The sequence below is a fragment of the Ochlerotatus camptorhynchus genome, unplaced genomic scaffold (genome assembly GCF_037179485.1).
Source record: "Ochlerotatus camptorhynchus isolate MF236.1 unplaced genomic scaffold, CSIRO-AGI_Acam_v1.1 ptg000070l, whole genome shotgun sequence".
NCBI lineage: Eukaryota > Metazoa > Arthropoda > Insecta > Diptera > Culicidae > Ochlerotatus > Ochlerotatus camptorhynchus.
In genome coordinates, this window is record NW_027040560.1 from 338057 (window position 1) to 357055 (window position 18999).

Below are 18999 nucleotides of genomic sequence, written 5' to 3' on the forward strand. Positions count from 1 at the left end.
ACACTATATGAGCCTGAAAGTAACCCGATGGAATCGTTTTCCATAATCAAATCAGGAATAGTTAAGAGAAAAATGGTAAAATATCAGTTAGAATAATACTATTTGGTGCATCACTACTTACAACTCATGATTAGTTATCATCCCATGAATTTGTTATCTATCTAATCTAATTCTAACCTCCATTTTCTAGCTCTTCACTCATTTATCTACCTCGATTTTTTAAAACAAATAATTCACTAAGTTGTTTTTCGATTCAGAACGCGAATTGATGAAATGAGAAAATCTCGGATTTAGACAAATTTTGGCAGTTCAAGGACAAACAATTTTGAAGATTTCGGATGCAAAACGTCTTTAAAACCTCAAACATTAACAAATTTTTATAACTATGGACCAAGGCAATATAAGAAAAAAATCTCATTATTCTGTACTGAGGATTTTTTTAAAGAGATTATGAGATCAATGACATAGACAATTTTGCATGCATCTAGGCCTTAAAATCTCGATCTTGAAAAAAAATTTAAGATTCTGGAATGTAATCAAGAGATTGTGGAACATTATTTATTCAATGCTAGGACTTCAGACAATCAAATTAAGAAAATTGTGCGGCCTGGAATAATTTTAGAAAGATAGAAAAAATTTCACTATCTGGACTTGGAAATTTGTTGATTTTGGACTTATAGAAGATACAATTTAATGAACAAAAAAAACTCATGGTTCTGCGACATAATTTTGTTTTCGATGTTTAGATAAATACTAAAGTCACAGGGCTTTAAATTTTTTACAAAGTTCTGGTCCCTGCGAAAATGTGTGGAGCTTGGAAATTTTCCTAGGCCCTTTTTTCGACCTCTTAGGTTTGGAAAACTTTCAAGATCACGAAGTAGAAAAGCCAGAAACGGAATTTGGAATTTGGAATGATTTAGAAACCTTAGAAGGTCTGTGATAAGTTTATGACTATTTCACAAGCTGGGAATTAATTTAAGTTATATAATCTGGATTAATTTTTTAAGATAAAGGACATGCAAAATATGTCTAGGGTATGTGAGTCAGTTATGGCACTAGTGCTCTAAATTTTGGCCTAAGGCCTATCTTAAATTTGGAATAAATTAACGTGTTTTGATTTGCGTAGATTCGCTCTCTCTATGGTATCGACCTAACACGAATTTGTTGGCTGGTTGGATTTCTTTATTTAGGAGACTTGCAGCCCGAGGCAAACAAATGTGTTGCGAAATCAAGCGTTTTGATGAGATTTTTAAAGGCAAATTCTTTTAGGGGGGAAAGTGGATGTCATTAATTTTTGGCAATTCAAAAGCAGTTTTTTCGTTAAAACCGAAATTCTCTCAATGAAAATGTGTCCACTGTGGTAGGCAAATAGAATGCAATGACCATATTTTCATGAACGAAATTTGCGTTTTCAACGAAAAAACCATCTCTTGAATTTTTGAAAATGAATTACGTCCCCTTTTGGGCGGAAGCGGAATGACACCGGCCATGTTTAACAGTTGTCACAAATAAAGCCAAGATGTCTAACCAGAATCAATTTGGTTTTAACTAGTTTCCTACCCGACAAGATCGGGCTTTTCCACTGCCACTACCGTTCCGCTTCCTCCAGCATTGGGTTCGGGCCTTTATTCTCAATATTAGCCGTAAAAACGTGACTTTAGTGACTAAATTTTAAGGAAATAGTGACTTTTTAGTGACTGACTGGAAAATAGTGACCAAGCCACTTAAAAGTGACCTGCTACCAGCCCTGTGCTCTAAAATATGATTAATTTACTTCAGCAATTGATGTCAATGAAAAACAAACGTTACGGCATTTTTTTTTAAATGCAGAAAACCGGATAAAACTCGTTATTGATCTAATTTCTGTCTGACTAAGCACAACTCCCGCTTTACCTCTCTTTTTTGATCGGGTTTGAACAAAAAATGGAATATTTCTGATAAAGATGACTTCAAATTTTATTCACTTTTCCATTTGAATTAGATAAAGAAATACAAATTGTTGAGATATTGTTAAAAATCTAATACTGCTTCTTGATTCTAAATTCACGAAACTTCTTACGCGACTGTCGTTCCAGCATCTACAAACACTGAGCAGATTCTAGAAGCGCTATCAACCAACATCAGTGAATTCACCTTCGATCCAGACAACGGAATTACGTTTGAAAAGTGGTTTTCCCGTTACGCAGAGTTATTCGAGAGAGAAGTTGGACGACGCTGCTAAGGTTCGAATGTTCTTCCGAAGCAACCTAAAGATCAATCTCTACGCTCAAGAAGGTATTTGGCACGCAGTCCTCAATTTTCCATAGACGGTTTTTGCAGCTACTCAAGTCGCAAGGCGAAGACATAATTCACCATGGCGGCATGGTGAACAGAGTAGTAGAAGATTTCTAATTACAAAATTGCAAGATCGACCAATTCAACGGATTAAAAGCGCCTCGTTATGCAGACATCCGAGGACGACTCCTTTCCCGCATTTAAAACGAAACGGCGGAAAACCCAGTAACGCTCCAGACCCAGATCGACGAATTTCAACGAATTGTCAACTTGAAAGCGGACACAACGACGATCGAGCAGCCATCAAGCTTGAAGCCATCAGTTCGTGCGGTGTCGGAGAAGAAAACTGGCAAGACACCTTGTTGGCATTGCAACCAAATGCATTTCGTTCGTGATTGCCTGTTTTCTACACATCAATGCAAGACTTGCAACCGAACAGGCCAGAAGGAGGAGTACTGCGGCTGCGTCAAGAAACTCATTCATGCCATCTCAAGAAAAGCATTTCAACGGGGAGAAAAGCAATTCTGCAGCCCAAAACAGAAGTCTTTTCGTCGCGAATCAAACAAGAAAGAGAAAAATTGTAACGACTGTTATAAACTGAGTTGGAGTTTCACTTCAATTGGATTCCACAAGCGACATTACAGAGGTTTCCGAATCAACCTTGAAAATGCTCAACAAGCCTCAAGCAAAGCTACCATCAATAGAAGCTGTAACTGCGTACGGCGAACCGGGGAGGAAGATGTGTTGTCACGTCGGCTCCGGTTCTCAACGTTCTGTGCTTTTAGTGAATTGATCTGTTCAACATTCAACAACCGTTCAATTCAATATGTAACCGCATTGGATTTAACGACAAGCCACCATTCGACAAAGAACTTCAAGCAAAACACGTTCAAGTTTCGACGAATCACTGGGTCATTGCAACAAAACAAAGGTGAAGCTTATCCTGCAGCCTGAAGCTAAACCTGTATTTTGCCCAAACGACCAGTTCCACCTGTTGATGCTGAGTTAACCTGTCTGCAGAATCTTGGAATCAGCGTCAATTGTAGCAGTTCGGAAACCAAACAGACGTGTACGGATGTGCAGATTATTCTACGGGACTAAATGATTCATTGACAACCAATCACTAGCCACTACCGACCTCCGAAGAGATATTTGCGTAGCTCAATATGTAAGCACCATCTTCAGCATCATTGACCTGTCAGATGCCTACCTACAGATGGAAGTGGATGACGACTCCAAGAAACTCCTTTCCAACGCTTGATAGACAGCATGATCGCAGATATTGCTGGACTTCGTTCCTTCATCGACGATCTGATTCTTTTCGGAAAGGACTGGAAACCGCATGCCGCATCACTCGAAAAGCTACTCAGCCGTTTGCTCTTTCCATGCATAATCAATGTAGAGTGCGCTAACCATAAATAAAATGTCATCCAATCCATTTGTTTACATCATAATGACGATTTTCAAAACTCAAAACAATGTACATTTTATTGCACAACTTGCAAATTTCCACCGGGAGTGGTCGTATTTATCGATTATCTACAGATCTGAACTAATTTCCAGCTGAAAAAACCACACCAGCTGATCATAACCGCTGGGACAATTTAATAAATCTTAATTTTTCTCATCACAAATATATGGAAGCACCAACCGGATCACTGCAAACCCGATACAAAAACAAAATATTCCACTTGGATGATGATTTAAAGCACCTGCGGTGGATAAATTAATCAACAAAGGTGAAAATATTGTCCTCTTCCTATGCTTCACGGTGAAAATTTCCACCCTCATCACTCTTTTGAGGGTTCCCCTATTAACCTCCAGGGGCTGAAACGATCGCTTAGTTTCTTTTGGATTCGCCTATATGGTTTTCATGTGAAGATTGAGAAATGCAGATTCTACCAAACAGAAATTAGATATCACAATGCATTTGCCATTTCCGAACTTCGTTCATTCCTCGGAGCGGTGAACTTCCATGGACGTTTTGTTTGCTACATGCACGATTTGCGACATCTTCTGGACAAGCAGTTGAAACAAGGAGTGAGGTGGGAGTGGAACTCTGAATGCCAGCAGTCTTATGATGAGTTCAAGAAAGTTCTTCCATCCAAGCTCCTGTTGACGCATTACGACCCGAAATTTCCGATGATTATGGCACGGTTATTTTTATGAGTTTCCGAACGGAAGCTTGAAGACGATTCAACATGCATCAAGCAACCACAAGTTCGCAACTCTATTGGCAAATCAAAGTTGGCACTCGTGGAGAATAGAAGAACTATGAAAGTGATGATGGTTTCAAAATTTTCCACGGGGAAGTATACGAGTGCAATCTTAAAAGGCTTTTATTTTGAAAATGGAGCATTTTATTTATATCTGGTTACTGCTACAGTGGTAGAAAAGCGGAAGTCTATGTTTACACCTAAAAATCTGAAAAGAAATTATGTTTTCTGTATTATATGTCTATTGAGTAGTCCTGAAGTTTTCTACTAACGTAGCACTAACCAGATTTAAATAAAATGCTCCATTCACAAAATAAAAGCATTTTAAGATTGCACTCGTATACTTCCCCGTAGAAAATTTTGAAACCATCATCACTTTCATAGTTCTACTATTCTCCACGAGAGCCAACTTTGATTTGCCAATTCAAAATTTAACATTTGAAATTCATAACCATCATCAGTCTACACCGGGTAGTAAAGTAGGGATTGTGACAAAATAGTCCAGGTATGGATTCACGGTTATAAAATGTGTGCATACTCTTGCTCCACTTCACTCTTATTTAATCGTATTAAACTAGCGAGGTCAGTCATACTTATAATTAATATTTTATGATTAAGAAAGGGTCCAAAAATGAATTCCCTGATAGTCCCTGATAGTCGACACCCTGTCATTACAATTATAAACTCCCGTGAATTTAAGGTGTGGCGCGCACCCATGAAAATTCAACGAGTAACCAACTCTCAATTTACCAATTATCATTATCTAATCTATCATCCTAGCAGAAATCAAGTCAACCTAACCGAATTTGTTCCAACCTCTAAAGAAATCCGCACAGCCAACTAGATCGATCCGCAGCACTGCCTGACAGCGCAGGAAAAAGCTGCACCGACACTTCCAATGCTCGCCACCAGATGTCCACCGGGCTTTCATAATCTCTCCCTCTCTCGCTCCTTCCAGCGCTCAGCATAAGCGAGAAGGCTCAGCAAATGAAGAGAACAAAACAAGCGCATAAAAAAAAAACCCATTTCAACGATCACGTTTCCATCCAAAGCCACAAAACTAGCTACTCAATAGCCTCATCAATAGCTTATTTTTCTTCATGTATGCTCTTCCGAGGTGGGTGATGGCTGCCTGCCAGTTGGTGGCAATCATCAGCGGTATAAAAAGCGATCACTTATAGAAGATAATTATTTCAAATTTACTCGTAAGGTCCGGGGAAAAAGAAGGTGGTTGAAGCGAAAAAAAAACAGAACTATGTTATTAAACAAGAAACGATCCACATACATACACACATACAAAGAGGTCCGCGTCCAGTCCAGGTACATTGTAGGCTAGAACAGGTCGGACTATTAGCGAATCCAGCAGGAGAAGGGAAAACATATCTCAGAACCTGAACTGTATAATTATCCGTTATTAGAGAATACCGCAGAAGAATCACATCTACGCGGCACGATCATGTACGTCGGGCAATCTCGATCAATCGAGGATCGACGGACCTCTTTCTGGCAAATTTACCCCGAAGCTCTAGGCGACAGAACAACGCGGCAGAAGCAGCGACCTTCAGGCATGCTGCTGTGGACTGGACCCCAAAAGGAAAGATACGATAACGACGATTCCCTCGCCAGTTCGCCGGTCAAAGACGAGAGAATGACGAACCTACCACACACATCTGTGCGAGCGAATGGACGGACGGACGGACGGTCGGAGTAGGCGCTGGCTGGCGTTGCCGTGGCTCCGCTCGTCATGAAAAAGAAACAGTTGTTGACTCTTGACTTAGCTACTGTATTTTGAGCTGATCTTACCCTTTACCCTGCCCTGCCTCTGACTCGACACAACCGCTCGCTGATGGTGTTCGCAGCTGGTTCCAACATTTTTCATTCATTCATTCATGACTGCTGATGTAGTCGGAGCTATTAAATTGTATCTAAACTGGTTCGCTTTCGGACAGATTCACTCAATTAAAATGATGGTGGTCAAAAGGCGTTCGTTGTTTCCTAGATATGGGAGAGCAAATGGCTAATCTAATCTAAACTGAACTTGTCGTCGTGGCGTACTTGAATTGATTCGGAAGGTTAATCGCTATTCTCGACGCAATCAGCCAGCAGAGCTTCCAAATATTCGTGATCGAATTGCTGCATCAGCTTCGTCATTTCACGGCACTCCTCCAGCAAGCGGTACGTGTTGTCCGCCATATCGGCATGGGCCACTATTTCGTCCCACAGAACCTGCCGCTGGCCCACTAGCAAATTATCAAAGAACACACCCTCCTCCTCCAGCTCACTCCGGATGACCTCCTGGTCTTGATCCAACCGATTTCTACCCAACGTCTGAATGACTTGCGTCGTTGCCCGGATAAACTCCCTCGCGAACGGATTGTGATACGGCCAGAATCTGCTCATGGTGTCCTCCTGTAGCGGTTGCCACGCAAAGTAAGCACAGTTCTGCACATCCCGATTCTGCATCTGCACCAGAAATACCCTCATAGCCATCACGTAGTCCAAGCACTCCTCCGTTACATTGTCCTGATTCTCGAGCGATTCGACGAATTCTGCATCGATCGTCCTGAGCGCCGGAATCATGCGACCAAACGACAGCAGCAGCTCCCGGTTGAACTCCTTGATCAGTGCACTGTTTGACCCTCGGAAATACTCCAGCTCCTGTCCCGCGTCCTGGGAGGCTGTGGAGAAGCGCCCGTGGAAGTCTTCCAGAAAGTTCGACTCTACGGTCGAACACAGGGCAACGGCTGCCGCCCACAAGAAGCCGAATACAGTGCTCTTCATGCTACCTGGGTTTGCTAACGAGTACTGAGTTTACGGTTAAAAGGAGTTCGAATCTAAACCAGAACATGTCTTATCAAAAAAAACAAGTAGGGATTCCCAATCTGTGTTATCGATAATGCTTGAACAACAGTTTCAATCGTTTATTTCGTGTTCATCTGTTACGTAATACAATCTACGGTATCGCTCTAAGGCTAACACTAAACTTCGGTGATGGTCGATTCCGGAACGGTCGATTCCGGAACGGTCGATTCCGGAACGGTCGATTCCGGAACGGTCGATTCCGGAACGGTCGATTCCGGAACGGATGATTCCGGAACGGATGATTCCGGAACGGTTGATTCCGGAACGGTTGATTCCGGAACGGTTGATTCCGGAACGGTCGATTCCGGAACGGTTGATTCCGGAACGGTTGATTCCGGAACGGTCGTTCCCGGAACGGTCGTTCCTGGAGTTTCCTCCGTCGTCTGAGTCGTTACAACCGTCGACTCAGTTACATCGGGAGTCGTTCCCGTTGGTTGATCATAGAAGCAGTTGTTCTCCAGATATCCTCGGATGTAGCTATGATCGCTGCCCTGAAGGTTTACCGTCCACTCTCGGCATTCGTCCAGTTCCTGGTAGATCTTGTCGGCGGCATCCGCATGGGCTGCAATCTCTTCCCACAGCAAATCGGTCTGTCCGTCCCGCAGGTTCCGGTAGTATTCCAACTCTTCCTCCAACTCGCCCTCCAAACCTTCTACGTCGAAGATGTTCCGTCTACCCAGACTTTGGACCACCTGGTAAATGGCCCTGGAATTTTCCCGCGCAAATGGATTGTGGTACGGCCAGAAGCGACCTTTGGAGTCCCTGTCCAAGCCAAACCAGGCGTAGTAAGCACAATCCTGGATGTCCCAGTTTTGGAAAACAAGGTACAACTCACGCAGCAAGAACACTTCATACCGACATTCCTCGTCGACTCCTTCAAAGTTAGTAATTTCCTCCAGGAACGCAGCATCGGCATCTCGCATCGCCGGTACCAACCTTCCTAACTCCAACAGCAACTCCCGGTTGAACTCCTGTATCAGCTCCCCATTCCACTGGCGCAGATTCTGCAGCACCAGTTCAGTTTCGCCCGAATAGTTGGCAAAGGCATTGTTGAACTGCTGCAGCAGTTCATAGTTTGCACTGGCACCTCCCACGGCTAGTCCCAGCAATACAACGGCGGCACACCAATTCACAGTCATCCTTCCCGGTTAGCTTGTTCACGACAACTGACTCGTTCATTCGGAGGTAGCTAATCCATAAGCCCACGTAGTTAGTGCTGACATCAGTGGAATCTAGTACTCGTAGGCAGTAAAACTTATCTCAAGGGGATCTCTTATTTTCCAGAGGCTACCGGAGTGCACGTCCCGAAACTGCTGCCCACGTGAACTAATCTAATCTCGGTCGCTTATTTTGGATCCCGTTCGAGTATCGCCGTCTAGGTAATCAATTTATTTTTATTTTGCGTAAACGTAGGTTGTAAATTCTCAACTGCCTATACGGCCACCGATCACAAGGTGACGGGATAAACCATCTAGGCAGGACGCAGCCATTTTCCTGCTCGGCGGTCAGGTGACTGTTGAAAAGCAGTAAAACAAAGATAAGCAGGCTTTGACGGACGATTCAAAGTTCAGAATTAGGTCGGTAGAAGGGTTGAAAGCGTATCAAAAGCGAAGCTTTTTGCTTCAACGTGTACAGTGTCAAGTGACAAACGAGAGGACAGTGCGGCCAGTTCAGTGGATTTGAAGCAGTAAACTGCTTGGAGACAGTCTGGTAAATTTTCCAAGGGAAATTGGGGTAAGAAAGCAGGATTCAAAATTTGCGAGTTCTAGACAAGAGAAATTTGGGGATTTTTTTTTTCGCGGCCATTTTGAGTGTCGTAAAAAATCAAAATGGCGTATTTCATATTTTCCAGCAAATCTTAACTTAAAATCGTCAGTTCCAATCGAAATGACGTCTGAGACAAAGTTGAAGGAACAAATAATTCTTTTTCAGGAAAAATATACACGGTAAAAAAAATCATGTGATTTAGTGTAAAAAGTAAAAAATAAATAAATTAAATAACAAAAAATCACTGTCTCGAATATTTATGAATATATTTTTAAATATTTGTGATAAGAAGTTGAAGGAAAAAAACTATTTTTCTGGGAAAAAATACACAGTAAAAACAAATCAAGGAATTTAGAGAGAAAAAAAACAAAAAGATGATTAAAACTTAAATAACAAAAAATAGTCACCTTGAATATTTTTTTATTATTTTTCATAGAAAAGCCTATGAAAAATGCTATCTTCTGTGATATTTTTAATAAACACTTAAATTTTTTTAAAAATATAATAAAATAACAGCTTCTAGACAAATGTTTACACTTTTTTTTTTAATTTTTTGAGAAATTTGGCACAGAACACAATTTTTCAGATTTGCAAAATCGTTTTGTGTGCAAAAATTTATAAACAAAAAGTTCCAAAATTATGTTAATTATGTTAAAACAGTTTATGTTTAAAAATTGAAAGTTTTATAAAAGATACAATTTTTCATAAGTGTTTTATGAAACATATTAAAAAAATATTGAAAATACCAATTTTTCGTTATTAAAGTTTTCAGATCTTTTTTTTTATTCTTTACCCAAAGTTACAAGGTTTTTTTCCGTGTATATTTTTCCTGAAAAGGAAGCTTTGTCTCAGACGTTATTTCAATTGAAACAGATGTTTCCGACTTAAGATTTGTTGAACAATATCAAATACGCCATTTTATAATCTTTTGCGAGAGTCAAAATGACCGAATTTTTGCTCAAATGTAAATGACTGAGCATAACAAACATTTATGAAAATTTCCATGCAAATCAGAGAAGGTCGAGTTTGAAATTCATGTAATCAGGGCTGTCATCTGATCACTCAATGTGCGCAATGTACTGAAGTTTGCTTGTCTTTCACCCTGCGCAAGTGTAAAGCAAACCCCACACGCATCAATGTATTGACGCGAAGGGGAATTATTGACAATACTATTGATGATGTGAGTTCAGAAATATTGTCAATCTCGATGTATTGACGTCAATATAGAATGTATTGACAATACGATTATTGTCAATAAAAGCAATCGTGTAGGGTTCACTTAAAGCAGCGGAGAGGAGAAGGCAGACACAAACCCAGAAATAACGAAAGCTCAATGTGTAGCCATCGCTCCGACGGCTCCGACGCAAAGAGCGCCATTTAGTGTAGGGTTGCAAATGGGAAAACCAGCTAAAAGACAAAATTATTCTTTGTTATGCCCTTCTATTCATTTCCTATGCATGCAGTCGTGGTAAGCAAAGTCCGCACAGAATTCAAAGAAGACATTAGCGCTTGTTGTATTATATTCGCTCGATTCGCTCCCTGCGCCGCAAGGAGTGTACCGCTCATTGTGTGGATCGCTTTCTCATGGATTAGTTGCAAAAAAGTGTGCGAAGTAAATGGGAGAGCCACACACTCTTTGTCGAGTGTTGTGAGATGTTTTCACAAAGTTGCTTTTCTAACGCTCTGAGGTGTTTTTCAGCCCTGCATGTGATGATCAACAGCAAATAAGGTAAGAATGCTCTGACGGAAGATTGAGGAGATACAGAGCCATCTCAAGGTAAATATCAATTTCAAATCGAGGCTCTTCGTTTCAACGAGTAATATCAACTAGTACAGTGTTGCCAGTAAAACGAATTTAGATAGAAGATATTTTTTTTTCAATGAAATTTCAACAAATTTATCTGATAAAATGCAGAAACATGGGCGTAGCTAGGTGGGTCAATAGGGCAAACTTTTAGAATTGAAAAGTTAAGTTTAAAATATTGATAATAATTCAAGCTCGAATTCAGGGAAATTAATTCTAGCTATCGAGCTTAGAGTGCCCAACCTAGAGAATTTCCAAGATTCCGAAATTGAAAATTTAAAAACAGGCATTCTGAGCCTAGGAAAATTTCTTTGAAATTAGGGAAAGTTTTCAGCATTCTGACAGTCCCCGAACACAGAAGATTTCAAAGGATTTGGAAAAACTTTCACGACTAAGGAAGTAGGCAAATTCTACATTTCATGTCCAGACAAATGTTCTTGGACTACGATAAATCGGCAACATTCTGGGATTAAAAATATTTTTAAGATTCTGAGGCTTGTGTAGGTTCTTTTACTTGACAAAATTTTCGAACTTAGAAATTAATTTCTTTGGCTGTGTTCCAATTTTATTAGTCGATAGTAGGGATTTTCGAGCTGCTACCTTTAAACGAAGACAACATATCAAGAAGACTGGCAACTCTTCCATTTACTCGTACGACCGCTATGAGGCAGGTACAATCGCGTCATCTGCCGCTCGAAGATAAATGCTTCGAACGGATTTGATAGCAAAGATGACATCCTCAGCAAAAAGATTTCTGTATTTGCTCATTTTTCTATGCGTTGCTTCCACCTTCGCTCAAGTGCAGCGCAACAGTATCTGTAGCTTGGATTCTGGCAAAGTTGCCAGTCTTCTTGATATGCTGTCTGCGCTTTAACCCAGGGTTAAATTCAGTTCGGCAAACGTGACACGGAGACTTATAGAATTCCAAAATCTTGTAAAGCAGCCTTACTCAATCCAAGCGTCATGACTAGAGGTGGGCAAAATAGCTCATCTGGCTGAGCGTATCAGACCCGTCCAGCTCATTAAAGGGAGTCGATTCTTTCGAACAGCTCTTTAGCTCACCTTGAAATTATAGAAATTTTGACACAAATGTCACACGACGTGTTACACGATGTTACGCATTTTCCCACTATTCTCGGCTTCAGCTCTAGATCATCAGCTCAAATCTACAGATGAACTCCCGAGGTGTTCTATAGACCCGAATCACTAAAGTCAGCTGATGACCCGTGGTTCATTTTTAGGAACCGCAGCTCATCAGCTCACTGATATCATAAGTCTAATGGTGTATTCAGATCTGAGCGTGCATTAGCGAAGCGGAGCAGAATTTGCGTTGGAATGAGAGAGACAACTAGTACTTCTCTCCATCTCGTACATTCGCAAAATCTCACCCCGCGCGTGAAATATCGCTCAGGACGGAATCCACCTTGATTCTCCCAGCCAGCACAATTGCTCCCACTATTATCGTATTCAGCTCCAGACCATCAGCTCAGATCCGGATCCGGAGCTGAATCGCGAAGAATCGAGAGAGAAAAGATCCGAAGAGCTGGACGGGTCCGAGAGCTGTCATGCCAATAAATCATTCGGACCGATGATTCGGATCCGGAGCTGACCTGATAAGCTGGAGAGAATGATGGAAGGAGAGGATAGTAGAAATTTAAGATCGTGTAATCGTAGGCACATGTTGAATTAAGCGGTGGCTGTTCAATGCGTAAAGGAGCATTACGTGCTTTTTTGAAAAATTTCGCTTTAAGTGACGGATTGAATGGTTTAGATTTGTGATAACAGTGTGCTGCGATGAGCTGCGGTTCCTAAAAAAATGAACCGCTGGTCATCAGCTCACTGGAGTGAATCGGGTAATTAAAACAGCTCGGGAGCGGATCGCCCATCTCTAGTCATGACACACCGAGGGGTGGTGCAAATTCATTATGGCATTAGCAAATATCACTAAATTTAGTGCTAAACTTGGCGATTCAGAACCGTTCGGCAAGCTCAGTGCCATTTTTTTAGATGTATTCCCAAGTAACCTTGCAAGTTTTATCGAGGATTTAAGGCATTTTACAAGTCTAAATCATGGTCAACAGAGCCTTAATAAAACCAAGAATATTACATGGGATTGGCTATTTGGTCATTCAATGGCGATTTTAGGGTCATTTTGATGATTTCATAGCCATTTTGGCCCATGTGGCGTTTCGAAACTGATTTTGGCAATTTTGGAACCATTTTGACGTATTTAAGATCATTTTGACTTTATTATTTGATTTCAGAACATTTTATTTAAAAGGCCGGTTTTGGCGTTTTGGAGGTTTTGACCGATTTGGCGTTTTGAAAAACCAATTTTTTTTTAATCAAAGCCATTTTGGCGATTTTGAAAATATTTTGAGCTACTCTTTCGATTTTAAGTTTTACGTTTAGACATATATTTTGGAGGTGTTCTGACCGTTTTGGTATTTGATAGATATTTAAGCATTTTTGAAACCAATTTTAAGTATATATTTGGCTTATTGAAAAAATCATTTTTGTGATCTAGAGCTTTTTGGCCATCTATATACTTATCTGTCTTAAATATTGGTGGATTTCGAGTTCATGCAATTCATCTAAGTGGTCAACGAAGAGATTTGAAAGCCGCTGTTGTGGAATTATTATGGGACCTCATAGCCTAGCCAGTTAAGGCACGGTATTACCAAGCCAGAGGCGGCTGGGTTCGATTCCCGGTCCGGTCAAGGGAATCTTTCGGGTTGGAAATTTTTTCGACTTCCCTGGGAATAGAGTATGATTGTGCATGCCAAACAATATACAAATTCATGCATTGGCATTGGCATCGAAAGATCTCAATTAATAACTGTGGAAGTGCGTTTAGAACACTAAGTTGAGAGCACGCAATTAGCTAATATGCGATAAGCAATAAGCTTGATATGCAAAAAAAGATGAAACATAAGAAGAAGAAGAAGAAGAAGAAGAAGAAGAAGAAGAAGTGTGGTGGAGTTTTTGGACGGAATTATTCAAAAACATTGTTTATCGAATTCTCGTAGAGAGCAGTTCCAGGCCAAATAGCGAAAAAGTGAACAAATTTAAGATTTGGAGCAGTTCCATTCAAAAGAGCGAAGAAAATGGATTTTTTTAATCGACCTTCTCAATGTGTAAGAAACTTTGCGTTATTGTTCGTTATGGGCAGTCAACTGTGCTGGTGAAACCCCTGGAGAAATTGTTGTAGAATTCCTGTGATAATTTTTGTAAAATTCTTGGGACAGTTCTTGTAATTTTCCTGGAAGAATTCTTAAAGATTTTTTCTTGAAGAATTCCTTGAAGTGATTGCTGGATTCTCGTAGAATTCCTGGTTGAATATTTATATAATTGTAGAAATTCTAGTTAAATTCCTAGGAGGAGCTCTCGTGAAATTTCACAGAAGAATTGATGGAATGGAATTCTTAAGAGGTTTATTTTATTAGTTACTAGCTGAGGGTGCCCGGTCTTGCTCGGGATTCAATATAAGAGTTTATTTGCCAATTAAAAAAAAACATGCTATATTGTACGTAGCCCCCTCCCCCAGACAGACAGACAGACAGACAGACAGACAGACAGACAGACAGACAGACAGACAGACAGACAGACAGACAGACAGACAGACAGACAGACAGACAGACAGACAGACAGACAGACAGACAGACAGACAGACAGACAGACATACAGACAGACAGACAGACAGACAGACAGACAGACAGACAGACAGACAGACAGACAGACAGACAGACAGACAGACAGACTAAGAGATGAACTAACCTATGGCTAAAAATTTCTATAATAAAGAGAAAAAAAAAAAAAAGACAGACGGACAGACAGACAGACAGACAGACAGACAGACAGACAGACAGACAGACAGACAGACAGACAGACAGACAGACAGACAGACAGACAGACATACAGACAGACAGACAGACAGACAGACAGACTAAGAGATGAACTAGCCTATGGCTAAAAATCTCTATAATAAAGAGAAAAAAAAAAAAAAAAAAAAAAAAAAGACAGACAGACAGACAGACAGACAGACAGACAGACAAACGAAGATACCGGTGGAGGGACTTTTCCCGAAGCACGACCAAATGACCTGGCCACCTACACCGTACGGCGAGGCAGAGGCAGACAACACCGAAGGTAGACAAGTCTCCAACGAGGAACTCGTAGCAGTGGCGAAAGGACTGAAGACGAAGAAAGCTCCCGGTCCGGATGGAATCCCCAACGTGGCGTTGAAGGCGGCGATCCAGGCGTTCCCGGACATGTTCAGTATAGTGCTGCAGAAGTGTCTGGATGAAGGTCACTTCCCGGACCGATGGAAGATACAGAAGCTAGTGCTGCTGCCGAAACCCGGAAAACCGCCGGGGGATCCAGTATCGTATAGGCCTATATGCTTGCTAATACAGTCGGAAAGCTATTGGAGAAGATTCACGGAGAGTGAGCATGGATTGTCGGTGAGGCAGTTCGGTTTCCGGAAAGGGAGATCAACGGTGGATGCAATTCGGACAGTGGTCGAGAGTGCCGAGAAAGCGTCTAAACAGAAGCGGAGAGGAGATCGATATTGCGCCGTGATAACGATCGACGTGAAGAACGCCTTCAACAACGCCAGCTGGGAGGCCATCGCCGAAGCACTGCATGGAATGAGTGTTCCTGATTACCTGTGTAGCATTATAAGGAGTTACTTCCAGAACCGGGTTCTAGTCTACGAGACGGACATGGGAGAGAAATCAATCCGGATCACGGCGGTTGTGCCACAAGGCTCCATCCTTGGCCCAACGCTCTGGAACGTGATGTACAACGGCGTGCTAACGCTGAAGTTGCCCAAAGGAGTTGAGATCGTAGGATTTGCGGTAGTAGGCGAGACGTTAGAAGAGGTAGAAATGCTGACAACCGAGGCGGTCGACACGGTTTCCAACTGGATGCAAGGAGCGAAGCTGCAGATAGCCCACCACAAAACGGAAGTGCTATTTGTCAGTAACTGCAAAGCTGTTCAGCGAGCAGAAATTACCGTCGGGGAGAACGCCATAGCATCAAAGCGCGTGCTGAAGTATCTTGGAGTGATGATCGATGACCGGCTAAACTTCAATAGCCACGTCAACTACGCATGTGAGAAGGCGGCGAAGGCCATCAATGCGATAGCCAGAATCATGCCTAACAATTCTGGACCAAGCAGCAGCAAGAGGCGACTTCTGGCTAGTGTATCGTCGTCGATACTGAGGTATGGAGGTCCAGCCTGGGATGCAGCGCTGAAAACGAAGAAGAACAAAAGAAAATTGAACAGTACGTTCCGCCTCATGGCCATGCGAGTCGTGAGTGCGTACAGAATAATTGCGACGGAAGCAGTATGCGTTATCGCCGGTATGATACCCATCGTCATCAGCTTGACGGAGGACAGCGGATGCTATATGCGAAGAGATACCAGAGGAGTACGAAAAATGGTGAGAACGGAGTCGATGGTTAAGTGGCAACAGGAGTGGGACGCAGCGGAGAACGGTAGATGGACACACAGGCTAATACCGATTGTTTCGACCTGGGTGAACAGGAAGCATGGAGAAGTCAACTTCCACTTGACGCAGTTCCTGTCTGGTCATGGCTGCTTCAGGAAGTACCTGCATCGCTTTGGACACACAACGTCACCCCTCTGTCCGGAGTGTGGCAAGCTAGACGAAACGCCGGAGCACGTGGTTTTCTACTGCCCAAGATTTGAGGCAGTGCGAGTGGAGATGCCGGCCCTTAGCGCGAGAAATGTCGTCAGTGAAATGTGCCGGGATGAGAGGACGTGGAGCGTCAGACAGATATTGGAACTGCTTGTAGAATTCCTGGGGAGAAATTCATTGAGGAATTGTGAACATCATGGAACGAGTTATTGTAGAATACCTGTATGGAATTCTTGGCAAAAAAATCTTACAGGATTCATCGAAGCAATTCTTGTTAAGCTCCTGGATAAATTCTTGGAGATAATGTTTGTAGATTTTGTCCTGTATAATTCATTGGAGGAATTTTTGGATTCTCGTAGCATTGCTTGGAGGAATTCTTGGATTCTCGTATAATTTCTGGGAGGAACTCTTGTAGAATTTCTGGAGGAATTCTTGCAAAATTCGTAAATGAAATTCTGGCTAAATTCGTAGGTCAATTTCCCTTGAAATTTCAAGGAGGAATTCTTGTAGAATACCTAGGCAGATTTTTTTTTATAAAATTACTTGGTGGAATACTTACATAGTTATTGAGGACATTTTGGAGATGAAATATTTTTGAATTCCTGGCGGACATTAATGTGAAAAAAATCTTTAAAAGTTTGTGGAAGTAATTCTAGTGCGGAGGAATCCAGGAAAATTTTATAAATAGAATTTTTGTGGAATACCTGAGGCGATTTCTTGTATAACTTGGAGAACTTCATGTAGAGTTCCTGGGGCGAATTCTTGTAGAATAATGATTTTTTAGCAATACTGAAATACTGTAGCTCTTATAGAATTCGAAATATTTGCAGAATTCCTAATTCATATTACTGCATTCAGTCAGCTTCGCCTATAAATGTCACCCATAAATAGCGATAGTACAAAGATATTCGATTATCAAGATGGTCATGTGGGCAGTTTTGCCATACAAATCACAGGAGACATGCCATTTTTGCTACCATGCCCAAGTAACAATTTTGGTTTTATGAAGGTTCTGGTTGACCATGATTTAGACTTGTAGAATGCTATAAAACCGCGATGAAATCTGCAATGTTACTTGGGTGGTGTTCCCTAGCGGTCAAACGTTGAACTGTAGATGGAATCTATCTCAGTATGCTGGTAGACTGTGCAATATTGCTTTGTTTATTTATGAATTATGAGTCCTGTCAGAAACGTATGTTGGAAGAGCACATTAAGCCGAGCTGTTTTTGGAATGGGAAAATAGCAGTGAATTATCTGCAAAGCTGACAAACATGTCCTCAAAATAATATCTTACACACTAAGATTATTTTACCGAAATCTCAACTGCTGAACGTTCGGTAAACAGTTCGGTGACTGTTCACAGTTTTCTGTGACAAATCACCGAACTGTTTACCGAACGTTCAGCTGTTGAGATTTCGGTAAAATTTCAAAGATTTCGGTAAAATAATCTTAGTGTGTACAGATTGCGATAAGTTTAGGAAAAATAAGTCCAGTCCATTAAAACGAACATTGTGATTTGTTGAACAGGAGGATGTAAGTAGTTCTGCAATTACTTTGCCCAGTAGCTTTGTAACAGCGCGCTTAATTTCTTAAGGGAATTTAACCCTTTTTTCTGCTTTACTTTTTATCTTCTATGAGCCAATACTTTCATAAGAATAAGTTCCGATTCTCCGTGCAAGATCGCTCTCGTTGTTTTTCGCTAAAGCAGCTAAAATCTATATCACGCGTGAATAATAAAAAGAATTAATTCTTCTGGCTTCTTCCTAATATTGTTGGGACATTATCAATGCAAAGGTTCCTGCACTGAACGAAAACATTCGCAATACTTCGAATGATTATTGCATTGCTCGAGCCCGTTAACAATATGCATTCGAATTTCGGACGATTTTCTTACGGTTGAATCCGACGTCAGACGATGAACATCCTTATGACTGTCATCCAAATAAGGGACGATTTTTATTTGACAATTCCATACTGATTTTTGACGTAGGATTACGTCTTTCGGCAACATATTAGGGGTGCAATTTCTAAAAAACCAAAATTGACCGCGTTACGAAAATTGGTCAGTTTTTGACCACTTATAGCTCTATCAATAGCGGATAGATATTAATTCTAAACAAGCCAATCGACTGGAATGTCATCTATGAATCTTCTAAAATGAACGCTTTATCAAATTTCAAAAGGTCACTTTTGAAAATTGCACGAATGTGCAACTGTTGCTATGATAATGAATATTATCGCGATAACGAGATATGACATCAATTTAATATTTGCTTTACATTTGCTATCACATCAAAACAACCTTTCGTAATGCTACGTCAAATCTACGGTTGTGTCTTGGATACAACCTCTTTCTTTTTTTTCATAATTACTTTATTTGTACAGGGTCAATCGAATAAACTTTACAGTG

The 18999-nt window shown here is 41.1% G+C and overlaps 1 protein-coding gene across 2 annotated transcripts in view; it reads right to left on the bottom strand.

Annotated features, from left to right (window-relative positions):
• Positions 1-18999, bottom strand: part of pnt (pointed) — a 377379-nt gene that overhangs the window by 300269 nt on the left and 58111 nt on the right. The gene's annotated exons all lie outside the window — the stretch shown is intronic.